At 40.5% G+C, this 23953-nt stretch overlaps 1 pseudogene; it reads left to right on the top strand.

Annotated features, from left to right (window-relative positions):
* Positions 1-1627: 1627 nt before the first annotated feature.
* Positions 1628-19152, top strand: LOC106330928 (annotated as a pseudogene).
* The last annotated feature ends 4801 nt before the right edge of the window (positions 19153-23953 follow it).

Raw genomic sequence — 23953 nt, 5'->3', positions numbered from 1 at the left:
GTGGATTATAATGTTGGTCACGTACTGGATCGTCATGCAAGGCCCCCAGCGATGTGCACGGACGCGCCACGACCATCGATGGTCTTGAAAGAGTTCATGATGAGTTCTGATTTGAGATGAATGGTCATGTCTCGTTGGAAGATGATCCAGAGCGGCTCGTCTCGAACCACATCGTGTATTAACTTTCCGGGCTTAGGGGTCACTGGGTCGTCGTTTCCTGAGTCAGTCACCACGTAGAACTCCGAAGGTTTCTTTTATAACAGTGAGTTTGAAGTAAAAGGTGGGTAATTAAGAAGGAAGAAGAAAGAACTCTGAAGCATTAGCTTTACGTGAGAACTCATAGCAAAATTTCCTGAAAAAGCTATAGATACATGTAGTTGGTTTTATTTTGGGAGAGTAAGGAAATTCTCTACGAAATCTGTTTACAGAACCGGTGAATAAGGAAATTTTTTTTAGAGGGTGTCTCTCCAATGGACACGTGTCCAATTTGGTGTGAAAGCATTAACTACAATGTTTCTATTTTAATATATAAGGGATAAAGTTTACGGTCAATATCTCGATGCTACCCGCTGGTTTTGATTATAACTACTAGGATAGTCGATATATATATGAGAGGAACTCGTGAGATGGATTACTTTAGATACTTCGTTGTTCTTACAAAGCGCACCTTCTTAATTAATTTAAGAAAACCAAATCACCTAAATTCATATAAACCTCATCAATCTTTGATTCATCAACCATTCGTTTAAGAAATTTTGAGACTTTCATGGTTGCTTTTTTTGGTAACGCGTGAATTTTAATTACCTATGAACTGACTTTTTAAAACAATTTCATCGTGTTACCAAAAAAAACAATTTCATAAAATATTATCTATATAGGTGAATAATATGAAAAAGAAACAAAAAAAGGTAAAAAAAAATCCATTTATGAGTTAGGTTCTCAGTAAATCATACAATAAATCAAAGATAAATTTAAATATATAGACTGTAATAATTGTATATGCATAAAATTTCATATAACAATAATTATAAAAAAAATGTACAAAATAGTCATATACGAGGAAATCTCATAATAATGCTAAATTGTCGACAAAGCAACTAAAAACAGTTCAATTTCGCGAGCTCCTCTTCAAGACATCATGATCAACCCCATGTTATTACTTTCTTACCAAGAAATCTCTTCATGCAAGTTACTTCATCATCAAGAAACTCTCATTACAATGCTAAATTGTCGACAAAGCAACTAGGAACACTTCAATTTTACTAGCTTCTAAATAAATACATAAACCCATGGTATTACTCTCTCAACAAGAAATCTCTTCTTCTAACTTTCTTACGCAATCTCATTAGTAACTTGTTCATCAATAAAAAACACTCAATTTTTTTTTTGCGCTGGATGTTATTAATGTGATCCGTGTATGTAGGAGAGACACTCACAGTCCAGCACGTTCTTTCGATGATTGTTAGATTAAACGATCCAAACATAGATTCAATGTGAATTAAGAGGTAAAGCCTTGTTATAGAAGTGTAGTGAACTCGACTTGTTGTTATATTACGTATCATGTGTGCATAATTCAACTTCATTTTTATGTTATCCTCTCAACACAAAATCGAAAATCACTTAACTAATGGCGTTTATCTGTTTATTTGGAGCATTCCTAGCTTCTTTTTGCTTTTTTATCGTCTATTATTTTCTCAACAAGAAAACCTTTGGCTACTTGCACATCAAGAAAACCCTTCAAAGCTACCCCTGGAACTGACCCTTCTATGGGATGACTCCAGGTTTGCTTGTGAGGATCCACCGGATAAATGACAGTGTTGAGGTTCTCGAGAACTCTAACATGACGTTCCCATTCAAGGGACCATGGTTTGCTGGGAAAGATGTACTGATCACAGTCGATCCAGCTAATATACAGCATATAGTGACCTCAAACTTCTCCAACTACATCAAAGGTGCAGAGTTCCAAGAGATCTTTGAAGTTTGCGGAGACGGGATAATCAACTCAGACGCCGACCGAGCTAGCAAGCTGAAGAAGTGTTACCAGGCCCTGCTCCGTCATCAAGGGTTTCAGAGGGATTCAATGAGTATCACAACACGCAAGCTCAATGACGTGTTTGTAAGCACTAATGAGCCAAAGACAGAGGCTTTGCTCAATGTGAAAACCCAAGCCCAACCGAAGACACAACACAACAAGATGGGCCTGAAGCTAAATGATAAACAGAGCTACTGCAACGGTCAAGCAACGCAAAGTTCATGTCACAGTACGATCAACACAGCTCAGCAAATACAGCTAGCTAACAGATTTGATTCCCTTGTATGCTGACGTGTTGTCTTATCTGAACCTAGCTCAAGTGTATAAGAGCAGGATAATATCAGTCTGTAAAAAGGGGAGTTGAATAATACAAAGAAAACTTTGTCTTCTCCTTCAAGCTTTGTTCAAGCTTTTAGAATTCAGAAACAAAGTCATGACATTATTTAAGCAGTCTTTTTCTCTGTGTGTGTTCGTGTGTGCTGATTATGTGATTTTTCATCGTGTGTGCTGATTATGTGATTTTTCATGCTAGTCATAAGTGAAGCTGGAACTTGAATGTGTATTAATATTTCATATTGTTGCTTCGTATATAGTTTTAGCCTTTACGCTAGAGGACGAGGTCGCGGTTCCTATTCTACTCAAGGATGTGGTTTTCCTCAGCAAATCAATCAAGGAGGTGGCAGAGGAAGCTCCAACCCAGATAACAGACCAACATGTCAGATATGCAACAAGTTTGGTCATCCTGCTTACAAATGCTACAAGAGGTTTGATCATTCGTACCAGACTGACGACTACCCTGGTGCTTTTGCTGCTATGAGAGTCTCTGATCCCCACAATGACTGGTATGCCGACTCTGGTGCCTCTGCACACATCACCAACTCCACGTCAAACTTACAGAACTCTCAGCTATACCTTGGAGAGGACACAGTTCTTGTAGGTAATGGGGATTTTCTTCCTATCACTCATGTTGGGTCTGCAGTGCTACCTAGTCTCCAAGGTAATATATTCTTGAATGATGTGCTTGTTTGCCCGGATATAGCCAAGTCTTTATTGTCTGTATCTAAACTCACCTCTGACTATCCTTGTGCTATTGAGTTCGACTCTGATGGTGTTGTTGTTAAGGATAAACAGACAAGGCAGCTGCTGACAAAAGGAAGTAGGCAGAAGGATCTGTATGTGTTGGAGAACATGAAGTTTATGGCTTACTACTCTTCAAGGCAGCAAGCTACAACTGATACTGTTTGGCATATGAGGTTGGGCCATCCTCATCTAGACATTCTCCAACGCCTCACGCAGAATAAGGCCATAGTAGTTAATAAGACAACTTCTCGTTTGTGTGAAGCTTGTCAAATGGGAAAGATATCTAAGCTCCCTTTTTCCTCTTCTTCTTTTGTATCAAAGAGACCCCTAGAACGCATCCATTGTGATTTGTGGGGACCCTCTCCGGTTGTATCAACTCAAGGATATCGATATTATGCAATTTTTATCGATCATTTCTCAAGATTTACATGGCTGTTCCCTTTAAAGATTAAGTCTGATTTACACAGTGTATTCCTTCGATTTCAAAAGCTGGTTGAAAATCAACTTGAACTCAAAATACAGTCCTTTCAATCTGACAGAGGGGGTGAGTTTATCAGTCGACAACTTCTCAGTCATCTGGCACATTGTGGTATCAGACACATGATGTCCTGTCCGCACACGCCGGAGCAAAACGGACTAGCAGAACGCAAGCATCGCCATGTCACTGAGCTTGGTTTGGCTATGATGTATCAAAGTAAGGTTCCTCATCAACTATGGCTTGAGGCGTTCTTTACTGCTGTGTATCTTGGTAATCTCCTGCCCTCGTCTGCTCTTTCTAATCACAAGAGTCCGTATGAAGTGCTTGTGGGAAAACCACCAGTGTATACCTCTCTCAGAGTTTTTGGCTGCAGCTGCTTCCCTATGTTGCGACCCTACCAGCAAAACAAGTTTGATCCTAAGTCATTACACTGCGTCTTCATTGGTTACAGTGAGAAACACAAGGGCTATAGATGTCTTCATCCCCCATCGGGTAGAGTTTACATCAGCCGGCATGTTCTCTTTGAAGAAGCTAACTATCCTTACACTGCAGAGTATCAACAGTATCAGTCTCCACTGGCTACTCCTCTGTTGTCTGCGTGGCAGTCAAGTTTTTTACAACCTCAGCCTATTGAAGAAACTGAGCAGATCATAGTGGACGACACACCAACGCTGTTTCCTCAAGTTATTCATGTGGCTCCAGCTGTTGAACCTGAACAACAACAAAATATGTTCAACGAGAATGATTTCCCTCCATTACCGTCACCAGCTTCGTCTCAGACATCCTCATCAAATGATAGTCCTGCCGCTGCTCCAATACCCACACACCCTATGGTTACCAGAGGGAAAGAAGGCATCAGAAAACCAAATCCTCGTTACGTTTTGTTCACAGTCAAGACTAGCTACCCTGTCCCCAAGTCTACAGCTGCTGCGCTGAAAGATGAACGTTGGACAGAGTCAATGAAACACGAGATGAACAACTTCAAGGTCACACATACTTGGGATTTGGTACCCCCTGATCCCACCATCAATCCCATCTCATGTCACTGGTTATACAAAACAAAGCTCAAGGCTGATGGTACAGAAGATAAACTCAAATCCCGGTTAGTGGCTAATGGAAACAATCAAGAAGAAGGAATTGATTTTGTGGAAACATATAGTCCAGTTGTGAGGACGGCAACCATCAGATCAGTGCTACATGTTGCAACGGTCAAGCAATGGAATATAAAGCAACTTGATGTTGAGAATGCATTTCTCAATGGTGACTTGAAGGAAACTGTCTATATGAAGCAGCCTCCAGGTTTCTCTGATCCAAATATACCAAATCATATATGCAAGCTGCGCAAAGCAATTTACGGTTTGAAACAATCGCCAAGGGCGTGGTTCGACAAGTTCAGCACGTTCCTAATCGAGTTTGGTTTTAAATGCACTCTCCGAGATCCCTCTCTGTTTGTGTATCTACATGGAAATGATGTTATCTACTTGTTATTATATGTTGATGACATGCTGTTGACTGGAAGCAATGAAAAGTTGATAGAGAAGCTCCTGCACAGTCTCAACACTCAGTTCCGCATGAAGGATATGGGCACAGTTCACTACTTTCTTGGCATTCAGGTTCAAGCTACTAGAGAGGGTTTGTTCCTAAGTCAAGAGAAGTATACGAAAGATTTGTTAATCAATGCTGGAATGGATGAATGCGCTTCTGTCATCACACCATTACCTCTTCAGCTTGATAGAGTACCAGGACAAACAGAGCTCTTCTCGGATCCTACATACTTCAGGAGTCTGGCTGGTAAATTACAATATCTCACGCTGACCCGACCTGACATACAATATGCGGTTAACTACGTCTGCAGGAAGATGCATGCTCCCACGGTTGCAGACTTCACCAACCTGAAGAGAGTGTTGCGTTACCTCAAAGGAACATATCAGTATGGTATCAGCCTCAACGCTAACACAGATGTCACTCTACAAGCATTCAGTGATAGCGACTGGGCTGGGTGCAAAGAAACACGAAGGTCTACAGGAGGTTTCTGCACTCTACTTGGATCAAATGTCATATCGTGGTCCGTAAAACGGCATCCAACAGTGTCTCGCTCATCAACTGAAGCCGAGTATCGTACTCTCTCCACCACAGCCTGTGAAATGAAATGGATTGCAGCTCTTCTTGGTGAGATGGGAGTCTCAATACCAGTCACTCCAAGACTCTACTGTGACAACTTGTCTGCTGTTTACTTGACAGCAAACCCGGCACTCCACAACCGGTCGAAACACTTTGACACAGACTTTCATTATGTGCGTGAACGTGTTGCACTTGGAGCTTTGGTAGTTCAGCAAATACCAGCAGTACATCAGCTGGCAGATATTTTTACAAAATCACTACCGCAACGACCGTTCCTCCATCTTCGGTCCAAACTTGGTGTCTCGGAACCTCCCGCCACAAGTTTGAGGGGATGTGTAAGCACTAATGAGCCAAAGACAGAGGCTTTGCTCAATGTGAAAACCCAAGCCCAACCGAAGACACAACACAACAAGATGGGCCTGAAGCTAAATGATAAACAGAGCTACTGCAACGGTCAAGCAACGCAAAGTTCATGTCACAGTACGATCAACACAGCTCAGCAAATACAGCTAGCTAACAGATTTGATTCCCTTGTATGCTGACGTGTTGTCTTATCTGAACCTAGCTCAAGTGTATAAGAGCAGGATAATATCAGTCTGTAAAAAGGGGAGTTGAATAATACAAAGAAAACTTTGTCTTCTCCTTCAAGCTTTGTTCAAGCTTTTAGTGTTATTGCCTCTTTCAATCATTTATCAGAGGCAGGAACGGTCGTGGACTTACAAGATGTGTTCCGGAGATTTACGTTTGACACTACCCTAGTTACGATAACTGGGTCTGATCTAGATCTCTCTCCATTGAATTGCGTGAAAATGAGTTCGTTAAAGCATTAGACGATTTTGCGGAAGCGATTTTATATAGGCATTTTACACTAAGATTCATGCGGAACCTCCAAAAGTGGTTAGGGTTTGGACCAGAGAAGAAGATGGTAGAAGCTGATGCAATAATTGATCGTGTTTGTGCAAAATATATATCATCTAAGAGAGATGAGATACAACAAGGGACTAGTAGTCACCATGAGGATGTTTTAACTTTCTTCATAAAACTAGACACAACCAAGTACGAGCTCTTGAATCCCATTGATGATAGAACAAGTGAGTGAACGACAAAATTCTCTCTCCTGCGATTTTCCTCCCAGACACGCTTTTTGAGAAAGTTTGTTAACCGCTGGTCTCCTTGATACCATCCTTTAACCAGTGTTTTATTCTCCGTTCAGTCTTTTATTCCCTGTAAAATTCAGTCTCCTTTTCAAAAAGGTTTCCGTTTAGAGAAGTAACCAACGGTCCATAGACAGTTCTCATCTCCGACCACCACATCTGACCGTAGTTCACTCGGGTTCAGCCCCCGACGGTCGTCGGCGGGTCACCCAGGACTTCATGTGCCTCTCCTTTACTTCTCCTACAGAACACCTGCTTAGGTCATTGATAGAGTCTTGATACTCGCAACTCAACGAACACGAACTCTTGTATTATAAATCTCCAGAAACGTTTACACTTTGAGGTATGAACTAAACAAGTACTCTCATAACGAATACAAGTTCAATCCATCGATCTCATGGCGATCGAGAGCTCAAGACTCATGTCGTCTATGAACATACAACATCAAACCATAAAAATGAATAAAGGAATTGAATTCTCTATATAAGCTGATCTTCAGTCTTGAATCTCATCCGTAACTGCAAAGCCTCTGAAAGGTTCAGAAGGTTCGCCAAACACTTTTAAACTCTCAACGACTCCCTCCACGTCACCTTCATTTAAACTTCCTCTGTTCTTCTTCCTGCGCACGTAAGCCTGATGGTACCTATCAATACCTCGCACATCGAAACCAAGCTTGCCCTCAAGCTTGTAAGAAGGAAAACGTGCTACAAACTCCCTTGAAGACATCCAAGAATCATCCGTCGAAGGTCTGTCCTTCCAATGCACCAATAACTCCAAACGACCCTTCACATCAAAACGTTTAGCCAAAACATCCAAAGGAAACAATTCATCAAACTTCTCTCCCAAGCAAACCGGAGGTAAAGAAGAATCTACCACATGATCCCCCAAAGCCGTTTTAATCTGAGAGATATGAAACACTGGGTGGATGCGAGACCCCACCGGCAAGTCCAGTTTGTACGCAGCATTGCCAATCCTCTCAAGTATTTTGTATGGCCCATAAAACTTGGCTGCCAGCTTCTGACAGAAACGACGAGATACCGACTGCTGACGATACGGTCTAAGCTTGAGATACACCATATCACCTACTGCAAGTTCCACCTGACGTTTATGCTTGTCGGCCTGACGCTTCATCAACTCCTGAGCTCGTAATAAGCATTCCTTCAAGTACTGCAACAGCACATCCCTCTGTAATAGAGACTCCTCCAAATCAAAGTTCTTAGTCGAGCCATGTTCAAACATCACCAATGCAGGCGGATCGCGACCATACATCACTTTAAAAGGAGTTGCCTTCAGAGACGAATGAAAGGAAGTATTATACCAATATTCCGCCCAACACAGAAACTGAGACCATGTCTTCGGATGAGCCGAGGCGTAACAACGCAAATAAGTCTCTAAACAACGATTAAGAACCTCTGTTTGACCATCGGTTTGAGGGTGGAAGGCAGTGCTGAACTTCAGACTCGTCCCAGCCAACTTAAAACAATCACGCCAAAAGTTACTCAAAAACAAACGATCTCTATCGGAAACAATACTGCTTGGAAAACCATGCAGACGCACAATCTCTTCAACAAATTTCCGCGCAACATCCGCAGAAGTAAAAGGATGTTTTAACCCAATAAAATGAGCTCCTTTACTTAAACGATCTACCACCACCAAGATAACATTCACTCCCCCAGATGTTGGTAATCCCTCGATAAAATCCATGTTGATATCTTCCCAAATCCGGTTTGGTACAGGCAAGGGTTGTAGTAGCCCCGCAGGAGAAAGAGTCGAATAATTATGAGTCTGGCATACCTCACACTCAGCAACATAAGTCTGAACTTGCTTCTTAATCCCTTTCCAAGTAAAAGAATTCTGAATACGCTTTAGTGTCTTTACCACACCAGAATGCCCACCTACCTTAGCATCATGACACTCATGAAGAATCAAATCAATAAACCGAGATGTCCTTGGTATCACCAACCTCTGCTTCGACCATAATCTCCCCTCAATCACCGTCAACTTCTTTGAAACCAACCTCTTCCATGTCAACTGCGATATTATACTCTGAATAGACACATCCTCTGCAATCTCACGATACAAATCTTCCCACTGAATGATCCGAGGAACAGTTAATGCCAATAATAAGGAAGAAACTGCCATACACCGTGATAAACCATCTGCTGCTTTATTCTCACATCCAGGCTTGTAAAAAATCTCAAAATCAAATCCCAACAAACGAGTCAACCACCAATGATATTCCATATTAACTTCTTTCTGTTCCAACAAAAACTTAATGCTTCGCTGATCTGTATGAACCTGAAATTTCTTGCCCAAAAGATAATGTTTCCACTTCCTTACTGCCATGACAATTGCCATAAGTTCCCTCTCATACGCCAGTTTACTCTGCTCTCTCTCCGTTAATGCAAGGCTAAAATAAGCAATTGGCTGCTTATCTTTCATTAGAACAGCCCCCACACCAAAATCGGAAGCATCAGTCTCCACCACAAACACTTTAGTAAAATCAGGTAAGGCAAGAACAGGAGCGTTAGTCATTGCAAGCTTCAAACGCTCAAAAGCTCTTTGCGCTTCGTCAGACCACAAGAACATCTCTTTCTTCAGCAACGATGTCAGAGAGCGAGCTATAGTCCCATAATCCTTCACGAATTTGCGATAATACCCTGTCAACCCCAGAAAGCCATGCAGTTGCTTAACAGACTTTGGTGTCGGCCAGTTACTCATCGCAGCTGTCTTCTGACTATCTGTTCCTACTCCAGCTTGAGAAATAATATGCCCCAAATACTCCACTTGAGAGACACCAAATGAACATTTCTTCCGATTCGCAAATAGCTTCTGGTCCCTAAGAACTTGCAGAACCAACTCCAAGTGTTGAAGATGTGAGCTTACTGATTTACTATACACCAAGATGTCATCAAAGAAAACCAAAACGAAGTCCCGGAGGAATGGTTTGAAGATCTTATTCATTAATGCGTGAAATGTAGCAGGAGCATTAGTCAAGCCAAAAGGGATAACTAAAAACTCTTAATGACCCTCCACAGTACGAAAAGCGGTCTTGTTTATATCTTCCTCCCTCATGCGGATTTGATGGTAACCTGATCTGAGATCCAATTTGGAGAACACACAAGCGCCATGTAATTCATCTAGTAACTGATCAATCACAGGTATTGGATACTTGTCTGGAACAGTAGCCCTATTAACTGCTCTGTAGTCAACACAAAAACGTACACCACCATCTTTTTTCTTGACTAAGAGCACAGGACTGGAGAAAGGACTGATACTCGGTCTGATAATCCCTGAATCCAACATTTCTTTGACCATTCTTTCCATCTCCACCTTTCGAGTATGAGGATAACGATATGGTTGAACCGAAACTGCAGACACTCCAGGAACCAATGTAATTGCGTGCTCCTGCCCACGAATGGGAGGTAAGCCCACCGGTAAAGCAAAAATGTCTGTAAAACGATCCAAAACAGTTGGGAGTTCTTCAATTATATCTGGTACTAAGGATGTCATTGTTGTAGCAGAAAACTGCACTTCTCTTCCAGGTAGTCCACTAGAGCGATTAGGAGCCAATGACTTGAGAGAGAATTTACTGTTGTGTAACTCCTGATCTCCCAACAAAGTAATTCTCTCCCCTCGGTAGATGAAAGTGAGTTCCTGCTGCTTCCAATCAACTTCACATCTACCCAAGGTTTCCAGCCATTGAACACCCAAAATGACATCAACACTTCCCAGTTCTAAGGAGATAAAGTCTGATGTGAAGTCAGTATCTTGTAGAACAAAATTAACTGCGCGGCATACTCCCAATGCGTTGACAGTTACTCCATTCCCTAACAACACATCTAGGCTACAATCTGCAGAAACTTTCAAATGTAGCCTCTTCACAACTGATGGTGAAATGAAGTTGTGGGATGCTCCACTATCGAGCATGACAATTACCTCCTTATGATTAATTCTCCCTCGCATCTTAGTTGTCTTTGGAGAAGAAATCCCAAGAAAAGAATTGTATGATAAAGTCATCAACTCTTGTCCCTGTTTAACGTCGTCACAAAAAAGTACCTCATCCTCTTGATCTAAAACTTCAACTTCCCAACCATTTAGTAAAGATAAAATACGCAATTCCTTGTTAGGACAGACGTCAGCATGAGCACGAGACCATGGAGCTTTACATTTGAAACAAATCTTTGCCCTCCTCATCGCATCCAACTCAGCATCGGAATGTTTCTGGCGTGGTATTTGAGAAGCTTGACCCTGACTTGAAATGTCCTTAAGTGGCAAGGTATCACCTTTGTGCTTATCATTAGATTGCCATTTCGACGCCACTGTTGTCTGCTTCTCATTTGAATACTGGCGTCGTTGAGTATTGTTTGTTGAAGAAGACACATTGCTAACCACTTTGCAGAACATACTTTGCTGAGATGTAATTTTGTAACCCTTGAGGATCCTTTATCCTTATAACTTCTTTCATCTCAGTGCTCAAACCATTATAGAAGATTCGTTCTGACAAATGATCAGATAATCCCGGAACCTGAGCTGACAATGTTTCAAACGCAGATACATACTCAGTGATTGATCTAGTCTGCTTCAAAGCAAATAACCTCGTCTCTGGTTCATCATCAATTGATTCTGAAAACCTGATCAACAACCTTTGGTTAATATCATTCCAACTCTGAAAACCCCCTCGACGTCTCACCCAACCATACCACTTCTTTAATGCTCCTTGTAAGCACAATGGAACCAAATCCATCTTCGCCTCATCACTGTATCTCCCAAGAGCATAAAAGTACTCAATATCTCCAATCCACTCAGAAACACCAGAACCATCACAACAAGGCATCTCCACTTTTTTTAACATAGATTCACGACTCGCTAAATTCAATCCCTCAGATCGATAACCTAGCGGGAAACTTCCATCTCGTTCCGATAAAGAAGGATATACTTGAGACGGTTGTCGTAGAGATTCCGAAGGTGGAGGACTCTCTCGGAACGGCATCTTCCCAATCGATTTCATCATCGCTTGAACCGAAGAATTTAGCTCCTTCATCGTCGATTGAAGCGAATCCACCGTTGAATTCGTAACTGTATGCTCCTTCGTCAATCGAGTCACACTCTGCGCCAGCTCGTAAACCTGCGCTTTCCATTCCGCTTCCACATCGTCAAAATCCTCTTCTTCACCCGATCGCAACGTCGGAGGTATCGCCGCCATCGTTGCCGCCGTATACAAACTTTTCACCGCACCAATGATAGAGTCTTGATACTCGCAATTCAACGAACACGAACTCTTGTATTATAAATCTCCAGAAACGTTTACACTTTGAGGTATGAACTAAACAAGTACTCTCATAACGAATACAAGTTCAATCCATCGATCTCATGGCGATCGGGAGCTCAAGACTCATGTCGTCTACGAACATACAACATCAAAGCATAAAAATGAATAAAGGAATTGAATTCTCTATATAAGCTGATCTTCAGTCTTGAATTTCATCCGTAACTGCAAAGCCTCTGAAAGGTTCAGAACGTTCGCCAAACTCTTTTAAACTCTCAACGACTCCCTCCACGTCACCTTCATTTAAACTTCCTCTGTTCTTCTTCCTGCGCACGTAAGCCTGATGGTACCTATCAGTCATCCTCTTCTTTGATACTGGATCCCTTAGCTATGGTGGAGTTCTAGAGAAGGGTGTAGTCATTTGGGTTGTTATAACCTCTGAGATCTCTCAGTGTCGACAATATTACAGCGCATTCAAGTCCGAGCATTTATCACAACTACTTTGAGAAGATCTTGGCAAGTGGGTCACATCTACAAGTTGGATTGGTATAATTCTTGCATTAACTGCGCACAACAATAATTCTACAGAGCAATCTTTTCTGCTACCTATAAATATCCAGATCTACTATCTTGGTATCGAAATGTCGAGACGCTTCAGTAGATCAGAGAAAGGAAAGGGGCAGGCTCCCGCTGACCAGCCTCCTAAAAGACTTCCGGTGCGAATACCGGCAAATGAAAATGAATATTTGGTTGAAGCCAACAGGCTAACAATTATTGGAAGAGTTACAAATCCTCAGATTCAAAGACATAGAATTGTTATTGATTTCATGACTCAAATATGGAATCTCGAAGGAAGAATAGAAGGAAGTGTCTTAGGACTTGATAAATTTCAGATCAAGTTTAAAACAGAATCGGAACTCTTCCAGGTTCTTGAGAAGGGCCCATACCACTACAAAAGATGGATGCTACTACTACAACAATGGGAACCCACAGTGTCAGATCAGTTCCCCTCAAAAATCTCCTTTAATGTTAGGATTCATGGCATACCACTGCACTACTGGCATGAAGGCACCATTCTCACTATTGGAAAAGAGCTTGGTAGCTGTACCATTAGAGATGAAAAGGAAGCAAAGATCTGGGTGGAGGTTAATGGGTTGGAACCTTTGATCATGAAAATAGAGATAGAGCTCCCCACTGAAGATGTAACCGAAGTGGAATTTGAATATATCAAACTGGAGAAGCACTGCTTCTCGTACTTTTCCCTCTTCCATGAGGAATCTGATTGCCCCCACAGGCCCAGTCATGCTCTACCCCCGAAAGAAAGGAAACTGGGTATTACGCAGTGTATTGCTCTTCAAAGGATCGAGGCGGAGAAAAAACGGCATGATGACAGACGAGGATATAATAGAAGTGATGTTCCTCGGACCACCTTTAAACCAAGTTCTGATAGCCGCTCTTACTCAAGGAGAGAAGTAAGCAGAGTTGATAGTGGAAGATACTACGCTCAAAAGGAAAATCAGACCAGAGAGCACTCTATATTATCTAGAACTGCAAGATCAAGACCATCATTTCAGTATCAGGCTGTGGAACGGAATCGAACCAGCTCTGGTTCTTCTGCCTCTCGCCAGATTCCTATGCCGCAACCTGTTGCACCTGAAACACGAGGCGATACCCCAAACAACCCTGGAACATATCCACATAATGTCCAAAGTGGTGAGATCACACCTACGCGTACCTTGAGAGAACGCTTAGGCCCCACATCAGCTGGTACTACTTCAGGTTCCAAAGAGCGAAGATCTGCTTTGGCTCGCATATCAGAACCACCTGCCACAGCAGAGCAACCAGCGAGGAGAACTCCGAGTTTTGAATCTGGTCGCTTACAACTCAATGATAACAGAGCAACTGAGGCAGCCACTGATCAAGGTAACATGGAACCGCTCTCTGAGGAAAGGTTGCCTGCTACTCTTCGTCTGGGATCAAGTATCACGGCCCCGCCTACGCGAAGAGGAGTAATCCCAATTGCCCCCCATAGCAAGGCAGCGGGCAAGAGAAAGGTATCTAAGACTCCAAGGAGAGTTGTTAGAAGCCCGCGCTTGATACAAAGCATAAGAAAACCAACTGAAGCACGCTCAACTACAGTAACCAAAAGGCGGCTGGTGGTCGATAAAGATCCCACTCTACCTTGTAATAAGGCAGGAACTAGCAATGCAGTGTCCAGTAGACTGAGGAAGAAGAATGGCAACCAACTACGGTGTTTATACCGGGAATTACTAGAGGTGGGGTGGATTTTCGGCCCCATCAAAGCTCTCTTCCTTAGCTATTCTAAGCTGGAATTGTCAGGGACTTGGGAGCGTCCAGACAATCCGGCGTATAAAGGAGATCCATAAGAATATGGCTCCTAATGTTATGTTTTTCATGGAGACAAAAAACGATGATGAGTTCATTAATAAAAAACTTCAAAGTCTCCGTTTCTCCCACTACTTTTCAGTTCCACCAATAGGCCTTAGTGGCGGTCTTGCTCTATTATGGAATGATGACACTGATATCACGGTTTTTGAATCTTCTCCCAACGTTATCGACACAAGAATTGTGTATAAATGAGTCACTTCCTTTGTCTCATTCATATATGGACCCCCTGCTCATGAAAACAGGACATCTTTCTGGAGCAAGCTAGACGGGATAGGACAGGGAAGGCAGGACCCTTGGCTTATCACCGGGGATTTCAATGACATCCTTAACAACACGGAAAAGAACGGAGGACCAACTCGACCTGAAGGGTCCTTCACCGCCTTCAGATCATTTGTGGCAACAAACGGTCTATGGGATATCAATCATACAGGAGAGCAGCTCTCTTGGCGTGGAAGCCGTCACACTCATTTCATCCGCTCGAGACTGGATCGCTCCATGGGGAATTGTGCATGGTCTGAAGCCTTTCCCATGGGTAGATGTCGATACTTACGCTTTGAGGGGTCTGATCACAGGCCCTTAATGTCTTACTTCAACTCCGAAAGAACAAAGAAGAAAGGCATGTTCCGGTTCAATAGAGCTCTAACGGAACAGGAAGAAGTCACTTGCCTAGTTGAAGCATCATGGAACTCTTCTCTACTTGATACTGTGATAGCAAAACTAAATGCCTGCAGAAGGAGTATCATTCAGTGGGCAAAGGAGAAACAAGAACAGAGTAACATCATCATCAAACGTAACCAACAGGCGCTCGAGATGGCTTTGTCGAGCCCAACTCCAGATACTGCTCTCATTGAGAATCTAAATGCTGAACTACGTAGTGCATACATGGCGGAGGAACAATTTTGGCAACATCGTAGTAGAATCCAGTGGCTCAAGCAAGGGGATAGGAACACCGGCTTCTTTCATGCCGCGACTAGAACGAGACGAGTTATCAACTCTATCCCGGTTCTGGAGGATGATCAGGGAGGCGCAGTCTATGAAGAAACAGATATTGCTCGAGTGATCTCTGACTACTTCACTCGCATTTTTACATCAAATGGCAACAACTCCTTTACACAAATTCAAGGACTCCTTTCGCGGAAAGTTACTCCTGAGATGAATGCCGCGTTGACTGCCATACCGAGTGATTTGGAAATTCATGATGCTGTGAAATCTATTAACGGAAACAAGGCCCCGGGACCAGATGGGTTTTCAGCTACCTTCTACCAATCTTATTGGCATATTGTGGGACCTGATGTGATAAGAGACGTTAGGAACTTCTTCATCTCGAGTCACCTGAATCCCCAGCAAAATGAGACCCACATTAGGCTTATACCGAAGGTGACAGGAGCTCGGACGGTTGATGAGTACCGACCAATAGCTTTATGCAACACCCATTACAAGATTATTGCAAAGATCCTCACCAGGAGACTAAAACCACTGCTACCCCTCCTAATCTCGAACACGCAATCAGCTTTTGTAGCGGGAAGAGCAATCCAAGATAACGTGCTCATCACTCATGAAACTCTCCACTATTTGCGAACGTCTGAAGCTAAGAAGCGATGCTCGGTGGCTGTGAAAACGGACATGAGCAAAGCTTATGATAGGATTGAGTGGACCTTTGTTTAGGAAGTATTGGAAATGCTAGGGTTCGATGCAATATGGATATCTTGGATCATGATCTGTATCGAGTCTGTCTCATACTCCTTTTTAATAAATGGAGCACCTCAGGGATCAGTCAAGCCATCTCGCGGGCTGCGACAAGGTGACCCGCTCTCACCGTATATTTTTATATTATGCACGGAAGTTCTCTCTGCTTTGTGTGCTAAGGGTCAAGAGGATGGGTCGATACCGGGGGTGAGAGTTGCTCGAGGATGTCCAGCAATTAACCACCTCCTTTTTGCTGATGACATGATGTTTTTTTGCCAGTCAAAACCATCTTGTGTTTCAGCCTTGGTGAAGATATTATCGATCTATGAAGCGGTATCAGGACAGAAAATCAACCCACAAAAGTCATCCATTACTTTCTCGGCTAAAACACCGGTAGCTGTGAGGGATCGAGTCAAAGAAACAATGGGGATTGTTTTGGAGGGAGGTATTAGTAAATATCTTGGGCTACCAGAGCAGTTTGGACGTCGAAAAAGAGACATCTTTGCCTCCATTCTCGACCGGATTAGGCAGAAAGCGCAGAGCTGGACCGCAAGGTTTCTTTCCGGAGCTAGTAAACAGGTGATGCTCAAAGCGGTCTTAGCAGCTATGCCTTGCTATGCGATGTCCTGTTTCAAACTGCCGGTTTCATTATGCAAGCAAATTCAGTCCCTTCTCACACGCTTCTGGTGGGATTCTATTCCGGAAAAGAGAAAGATGTGTTGGGTATCTTGGGAAACAATGACACAACCGAAGTATGCTGGAGGTCTTGGATTTAGAGATATTGAAACCTTTAATGACGCCTTGCTTGCAAAAATCGGATGGAGATTAATAAAACATCCTTGCTCACTGCTGGCTCAAGTACTATTGGGTAAGTACTGTCGGGACCAGTCATTTATGGAATGTTCAATACCAGCTGCACCGTCTCATGGATGGAGAAGTATCCTTGCCGGAAGGGAAATACTTAGGAAAGGGTTGAGTTGGGTAGTTGGCGATGGAGAGTCAATCAGAGTGTGGGGTGATCCATGGATCTCCTTTGAGTCCCCCCTCCAACCGATGGGACCGCCTACCCAAACCGAGCAATCTTTGAAGGTTAAAGACCTCCTGTGCCCGCTCACTAACAGATGGAGTATAGAGAAAATCAGAGGCACGCTACCTCAGTATGAGGATCTTATTTTGCACATAAAAACCAGTTCTACTCAATCTCCGGATACTATGATCTGGCTGAAAGAAAAATCAGGAGAATATTCCACAAAGACTGGGTATGGAGTCGGTATGACATCATGCAGGCCACAGGAAGAGATCACTTATCCCGTCAATTGGCTAAGTGACATTTGGAATATTAAAACGAGTCCCAAGCCGAAGGACTTCTTATGGAGAGTTGTTAGGAAAGCCATACCCGTGAGCTCTAATCTGGAGAGAAGAGGATTCCCGAGCTTTAATTGCAAGTGTAGAGCTCCCGAAGATGACTTACACGTCTTTCTCACATGCCCACTAGCAGAGGAAGTGTGGAGCCTCAGTCCGATTGTCTGCAGACCTATAGCTTCTACACCTTCAATGGCTGAGTTTATTAAACTCGGGAAGTCGTACACTCCCCTTCCACCAACTGGGCTAAGCGATCCGTTATGGCCATGGATTGTTTGGAATTTATGGAAAGCACGAAACAAGAGCGTCTTTGACAACAAAACCTTCCCAGCTAAGGAGATAGTGCTGAAGAGTATACAGGATGCAAAAGAATGGAGTGACGCGCAAGCATCATCCTCGAGCTCCTCTTCTCACCGCCTCCCACCTCGCGCTACTGATCCTCCTCCACCAATCCCGACGGACAGTCTAGTCTGCAATGTTGATGCAGCTTGGAATCCAGTGTCGGGAGCTTGTGGCATTGGAGGAGTCTTTTCAGGCTATAACGCTCGAAACCTTCCAGAGGTTTCGGAAGCTCACAGCCATGTCTCTTCAGCATTAATGGCGGAAGCCATCGCTATTCATCGGACGGTCGCCCTTGCTGTTTATTCAAACGTCCGATCCCTGGTAGTTCGTTCTGATTCCCTCTCCCTGATCAATCTCCTGAAGAAGGGGGGGATCCAACCTGAACTGTTCGGTATCATGTTTGATATCTATCACTTTATGTCTTTCTTTGATGTAATCTCCTTTAATTTCATTTCGAGAAACCTTAATGTGGAGGCTGATTTGGTGGCAAAATCAGCCCTTGCTATTTATGTAACCACCTCCATTCGTGGAGGGTGAACTTCTATTTAGTAATGCAAGTCTGTTTGATCAAAAAAAAAAAAAAAGAATCCCATTGATGATAAATTCCCTAGAGATGTTTTCGTGGGTTTCATCGTAGCGGGAAGAGACACTATGGCCTCAGCTCTTACTTGGTTCTTTTGGCTTTTGTCTGAAAATCCTCAAGTGACGACAATAATTCGTGAAGAAATCAACAAGAATCTACCAAGAACCGGATACGACCAAGAGAACTTGGACAAGCTCGTGTACTTACATGCAACTTTGTATGAAACAATGAGGCTATATCCACCAGCTCCATTCCAACGAAAGACTTCTATAAAGCCAGACATGCTTCCAAGTGGGCATAAAGTGGATGCAAACTCTACAGTCATCATCTTTCTTTACGCAATGGGGAGGATGAGAGCTATATGGGGGGGAAGACGCATGGGAGTTTAAGCCAGAGAGATGGGTTTCAGAGACGGGAGGGCTGAGACATGAGCCGTCCTACAAGTTCTTTTCGTTTAATGCCGGCCCAAGAACTTGTCTCGGTAAGCATACGGCTATGATTCATTTGATGATAATAGTGGTGGAGATATTACAAAACTATGACATTGAGGTGGTTAAAGGACACAAGATCGAGCCACTTCCTGGTTTTATTCTTCATATGAAGCATGGTCTTAAAGTCACATTTAAGAAAAGATGATCTGCTGTCAGAAAATAAATATATAAATTAAAATAAAAGATAATCAACATAAAAAAAAATTAAATAATAGTAAGCCCCTTCTCAAAAAAAAAATTAAAATAATGATTGCTTAATAGCTATTTTAGAGTATATCATAACTTGTGTAAATAATGTAATGGTGTGTTCAAGAAAGGTTAATAGTTATTTTACAATTATGATTTGTAATTGAAACGTACAAATATTATGAATTTCAAATAGCAACTTAAAATCATGACTGACAATTGAAATTTATAAAATAATTTCATAATACTATGTAGAAGGTACTACTGGAGTTGTAGTTGAAACAGCTTTGTACCAGATTAAAGACTAGACTTCAGGCAGGTCAGGGAATTCTTTTTAAAAAGTTCATTTCTTTGTTAGGTTTAACTTTAATTCCTAAACTATTTTTGATCTTAGGATAACATTTTGCTATAAGCAATTTAGTAAGATTTTAATTAAAAGTTTTTTTATAAATTTTAGGAATTTTTTTCTATGTAAACTAGGCGTCGTAAAAAAACTTTAAAATATTTATTAACAGATAAATATAAATTATATTTTAAAATAAAATTTTATTAATATTGTAAATTTTCTTTTTCGTATCAATATTTTAATATAAATTTGATTAATTAAACATAAAAACAATATTTAAGAATATGCATGTATATATTTGAAATTATAATCTTAGATAGATTATCTATCTATTTATTTTAATTAAATATATTAAATGAATTTTTAAAATTTGCATAATTACCAAAAATTAAAATTAAATAATATTTACAAAATTTGTAGATATATAAGAAAATAATGATTTTACGATTAAAGTTCTATAATTTTCTAAAAAAATTGTATACATTTTTGAAAATTTTAGTAATAAAATTGTATAATTTAAAAATATATAATTAAATTATATTTCAAAATTTGTAATGCTACGTTTGAATATATTTATTTTAATGATGATTTATGAGTTATTCTCATATTCTAAAACAATTTCTAAAAATATAAATTGACATTAAATGTAATATATGAGTTATTACTATATTTTAAAAAGTTTACTAAAAATATAAATTAACATTAAATGCAATTGTCCATGTCATATTAAGTTATAAGACATGTCATCAATTTTAGTAGCCATGTCATATTTGTTTTGTGAAATTGATTGTAGAAAGTACATGTGGCAAAATCATTTCGCAAATATATTCTAGGGGATTATTTAAAAAATTGGGGAAAATATATGTCAATATCCACTTGGATATGTTCATGACCGCCGCTGGTAACAATGCTAAATTGTCGACGACGCAGCTAGAAAACAGTTCAATTTTGCTGGCTGGCATCAACCCCTTGTATTACTTTCTAAGCAAGAAATTCTTCATGCAAGTTACTTCATGATCAGAAACTCTCATTCAACTAACTTACTCGTCAAGAAATATATGACACTGGTCTTTGCGCTGGATGCTATTAACGTGATATGTGCATGTAGGAGAGAGATCACTCCACAATCAGCTCCCTTCTTACGATAATTGTTGATCAAATAATCTGCATGGTTATTGAAATACAGACATAGAATATTTACAAAAAAAATAATAATAATACAGACACGCTGTTTCCAGACATATCTTCAATCTGATCATATATATATATATATATATATATCATGTGTATAATTCAACTTCCTTTGTATGTCTCTTCTCTTCTCTTCTCTACACCAAATCAAACATCTCTTAGTAAATAATGGCTTTGATCGGTTTATTTGGAGCATTCCTAGCTTCCTTTTGCTTTCTTATCGTCTATTATTTTCTAAACAAGAAACCCTTTGATTTCTTGCATATCAAGATTCTTTTGGAAGCTGCAAAAGTGGATAGGGTTCGGACCAGAGCAGAAGATGGTCGAAGCTGAAGCAATAATTGATCGTGTTTGTGCAAAATATATACCAGCTAAGAGAGATGAGATACAATAAGGGACTAGTAGTCACCATGAAGATGCTTTAACCTTTTTCATAAAACTAGATACAGCCAAGTACTAGTCCCATGAAGATGCTTTAACCTTTTTCATAAAACTAGATACAGCCAAGTACTAGTCCCATGAAGATGCTTTAACCTTTTTCATAAAACTAGATACAGCCAAGTACTAGTCCCATGAAGATGCTTTAACCTTTTTCATAAAACTAGATACAGCCAAGTACGAGTTCTTGGATCCGTTCGATGATAAATTCCTAAGAAGTGTTGTTTTGGGTTTGATCTTAGCAGGAAGAGCCACCATGGTCCCAGCTCTGTCTTGGTTCTTCTGACTTTTGTCTGAAAATCCTCAAGTGACGACTATGATTCGCGAAGAAATCAACAAGAATCTACCAAGAACCCCTTGTGGCCAAGAGAACTTGGACAAGCTCGTGTACTTACATGCCGCGTTTTATGAAGCAATGAGGCTATATCCACCAGCTCCATTCCAGCGAAAGACTTCTATAAAACCAGATGTGCTTCCAAGTGGACATAAAGTGGATGCAAACTCTACAGTCATGATCTTTCTTTACGCGATGGGAAGGATAATCATCTTTTCTTAAATGTGAATTTGCCAAGTTATATGTTCAACCAATAGTATTTTAAGAAGATATGAAATATGAAATAAGATTGGTTGGTAAACCTACAAGTTCACCCTAGGGGGTGAACCCGAGAAAAAATTTATTTCCAGAATGCATGGTTAATATCAAAACTTGTATAAAAATGATAAGGTAATGGTATTTCAAGAATCTATATATTAAAAAAAAATGTTTGCCTCCCTCTTGTTGCGCCACCTCAGCATCCATGTCACAAAGTCGAGTTCTGAGAAGCCGACACGTGTCCCTTCTATTAATACTCTGCGTTTCATTTATAGAGTGGGCTGTTGCTTTCAGTTTTGTTATAGAGTTGAGCCGAAACTGAAAACATTGTCGAAGCTCAATATTGACAATCTTGCAATCATCTATTTTTAAGGTTCATGATATTCTTCAAACTCTGATTTGTTAAACCGACCATGGAGTTTCGGATAGGTTATGAGAGACGAATTTTACGGCCAATCTTTGGTAAGAGCTGTCATTTGTGTCGATTTGTCTGTATTCCTTCTCGACGGCAAAGAAAAACCGGACCGTTAAGGGATGCATTCAATGTTGCCATTGACAACCTTCTTAATTACCCACCCTTCCATGTTTCCTCATTCAATGAATATCTTTTTTCTTCCAGTAGGTGTATCTTCTGCTATAAAAGGTGAGCTTGGAACCCGTGAAAATCATCATTTCATTCCACACAACCATAAAAAGAATTCTTTGAGCAGAATGTGAAAGAAGAAGGAAGAGAGGCGTACATGAGTCTCACTGGAAGAGCCTAAGCTTGATGGACCAAGTTTGCCAGAAAATAAATTGGAAGCTCAGGTCTCGAACCTTGATTTGGTTGGTCAGACTGTTGTTCTCAAAGAAGTCGACGAGAGTTACAGGAGAGTTACAGGTCGGGATCGACATCTGAGTCAAATCTAGAAAGGAGAGCTTTGATCGATTAAGGAGGTATGAGTGAGATTCGCGAATCTCTCTCAAGCTGACTCAACCGAATATGGATGTGCTTACCACGGAGATAAAATCGTCGGAGGAATACAAAAAATAGCGACGGGAGACGCATCGGGATCGACAGGATTTTTGACCATCCGGTAAGTCGGGCCTCTATAGACATGACAACAACTGAGTCGCTGATATTGTCATCGCAACAAAATCAGATAAGGAATAAGAAGCTTAGCTTAATTCAATCTCAGATGGAGACTGAAGATTGTTGGAGATGATTAGATTTGGAGTTCTGTTGAGACAAAATAGTGGCAACGGATTTGGTGCTAGGATGAGCTTGGAGGTTAACGAAGATGAGGAAAAGATTAGGTATGAAGAATAGAGGAAGACGATTGCTAAAAAAAAAAAGAATAGAGGAAGACAAAGGAGATTTTGTTTGATTCTTGGTGTCGAAAGAGAAAAAAAATTAGGTTAGAGTTGGTCAGGTGACTGTTATTGGGCCTCGGCTCTAGCTTTATTACAGCAGCCCACTCGAAAGCCCACTTCTAGATACCTGCACAAAGACGAGTTTGTTAATTTTGTACGTGAAAATAGAAAAATAGGATGCAAGTCATACGAGTTTACGAACTTTAAAATATATATGTTTCTCTTTAAAAGATATTTAAAACATATAGGTCGTACTTTGATAAAGCACATAAAGCACATATATGTTTCTTTTTAAAAGATATTTAAAACATGTTCACATTTCATCAAATCAAAGTCTACGGAAATTTTAAATAAGTGAATATGTCAGTTTTCTTTTAAATCATTAAAATCAAACCAACAAAATATTAAGAAAAACCACAACAGATAATTGGAAAACATATAAACCAGATATAACAAAAAAAACATAAAAACAAAAAAAGAAAAAAAATTGTATTAATATAAACAAAAAGATTTATTCAAATAAATGTGTTAAAAAAACTCATGAATTCCAAAACAAAATTAACCATGGATTCTATACTGATATAATCATAATTTTTTATATATTTGCATGGCCAAAAGTATAGATGTAATACAAAAAATGACAAAATAAATAAAAGTATAAATAAATTAAGATAACCTAAAACAAAACTAATCAATAGATATATATGCAACACCAAAATAAGTTTAATTATAAAATTTAGTTAATAGCAACAAGATTGGATTGAGTTCCTGACATTAAAAAATTTTAACACATAAAATAAAAAATATAACAACAATTATAAAAACAAAAATAATAAGAAA

Source organism: Brassica oleracea, chromosome C3 (assembly GCF_000695525.1).
Source record: "Brassica oleracea var. oleracea cultivar TO1000 chromosome C3, BOL, whole genome shotgun sequence".
NCBI lineage: Eukaryota > Viridiplantae > Streptophyta > Magnoliopsida > Brassicales > Brassicaceae > Brassica > Brassica oleracea.
The sequence above is the reverse complement of the archived record's forward strand: the minus strand, read 5'-3'. Positions and strand labels throughout refer to the sequence as shown.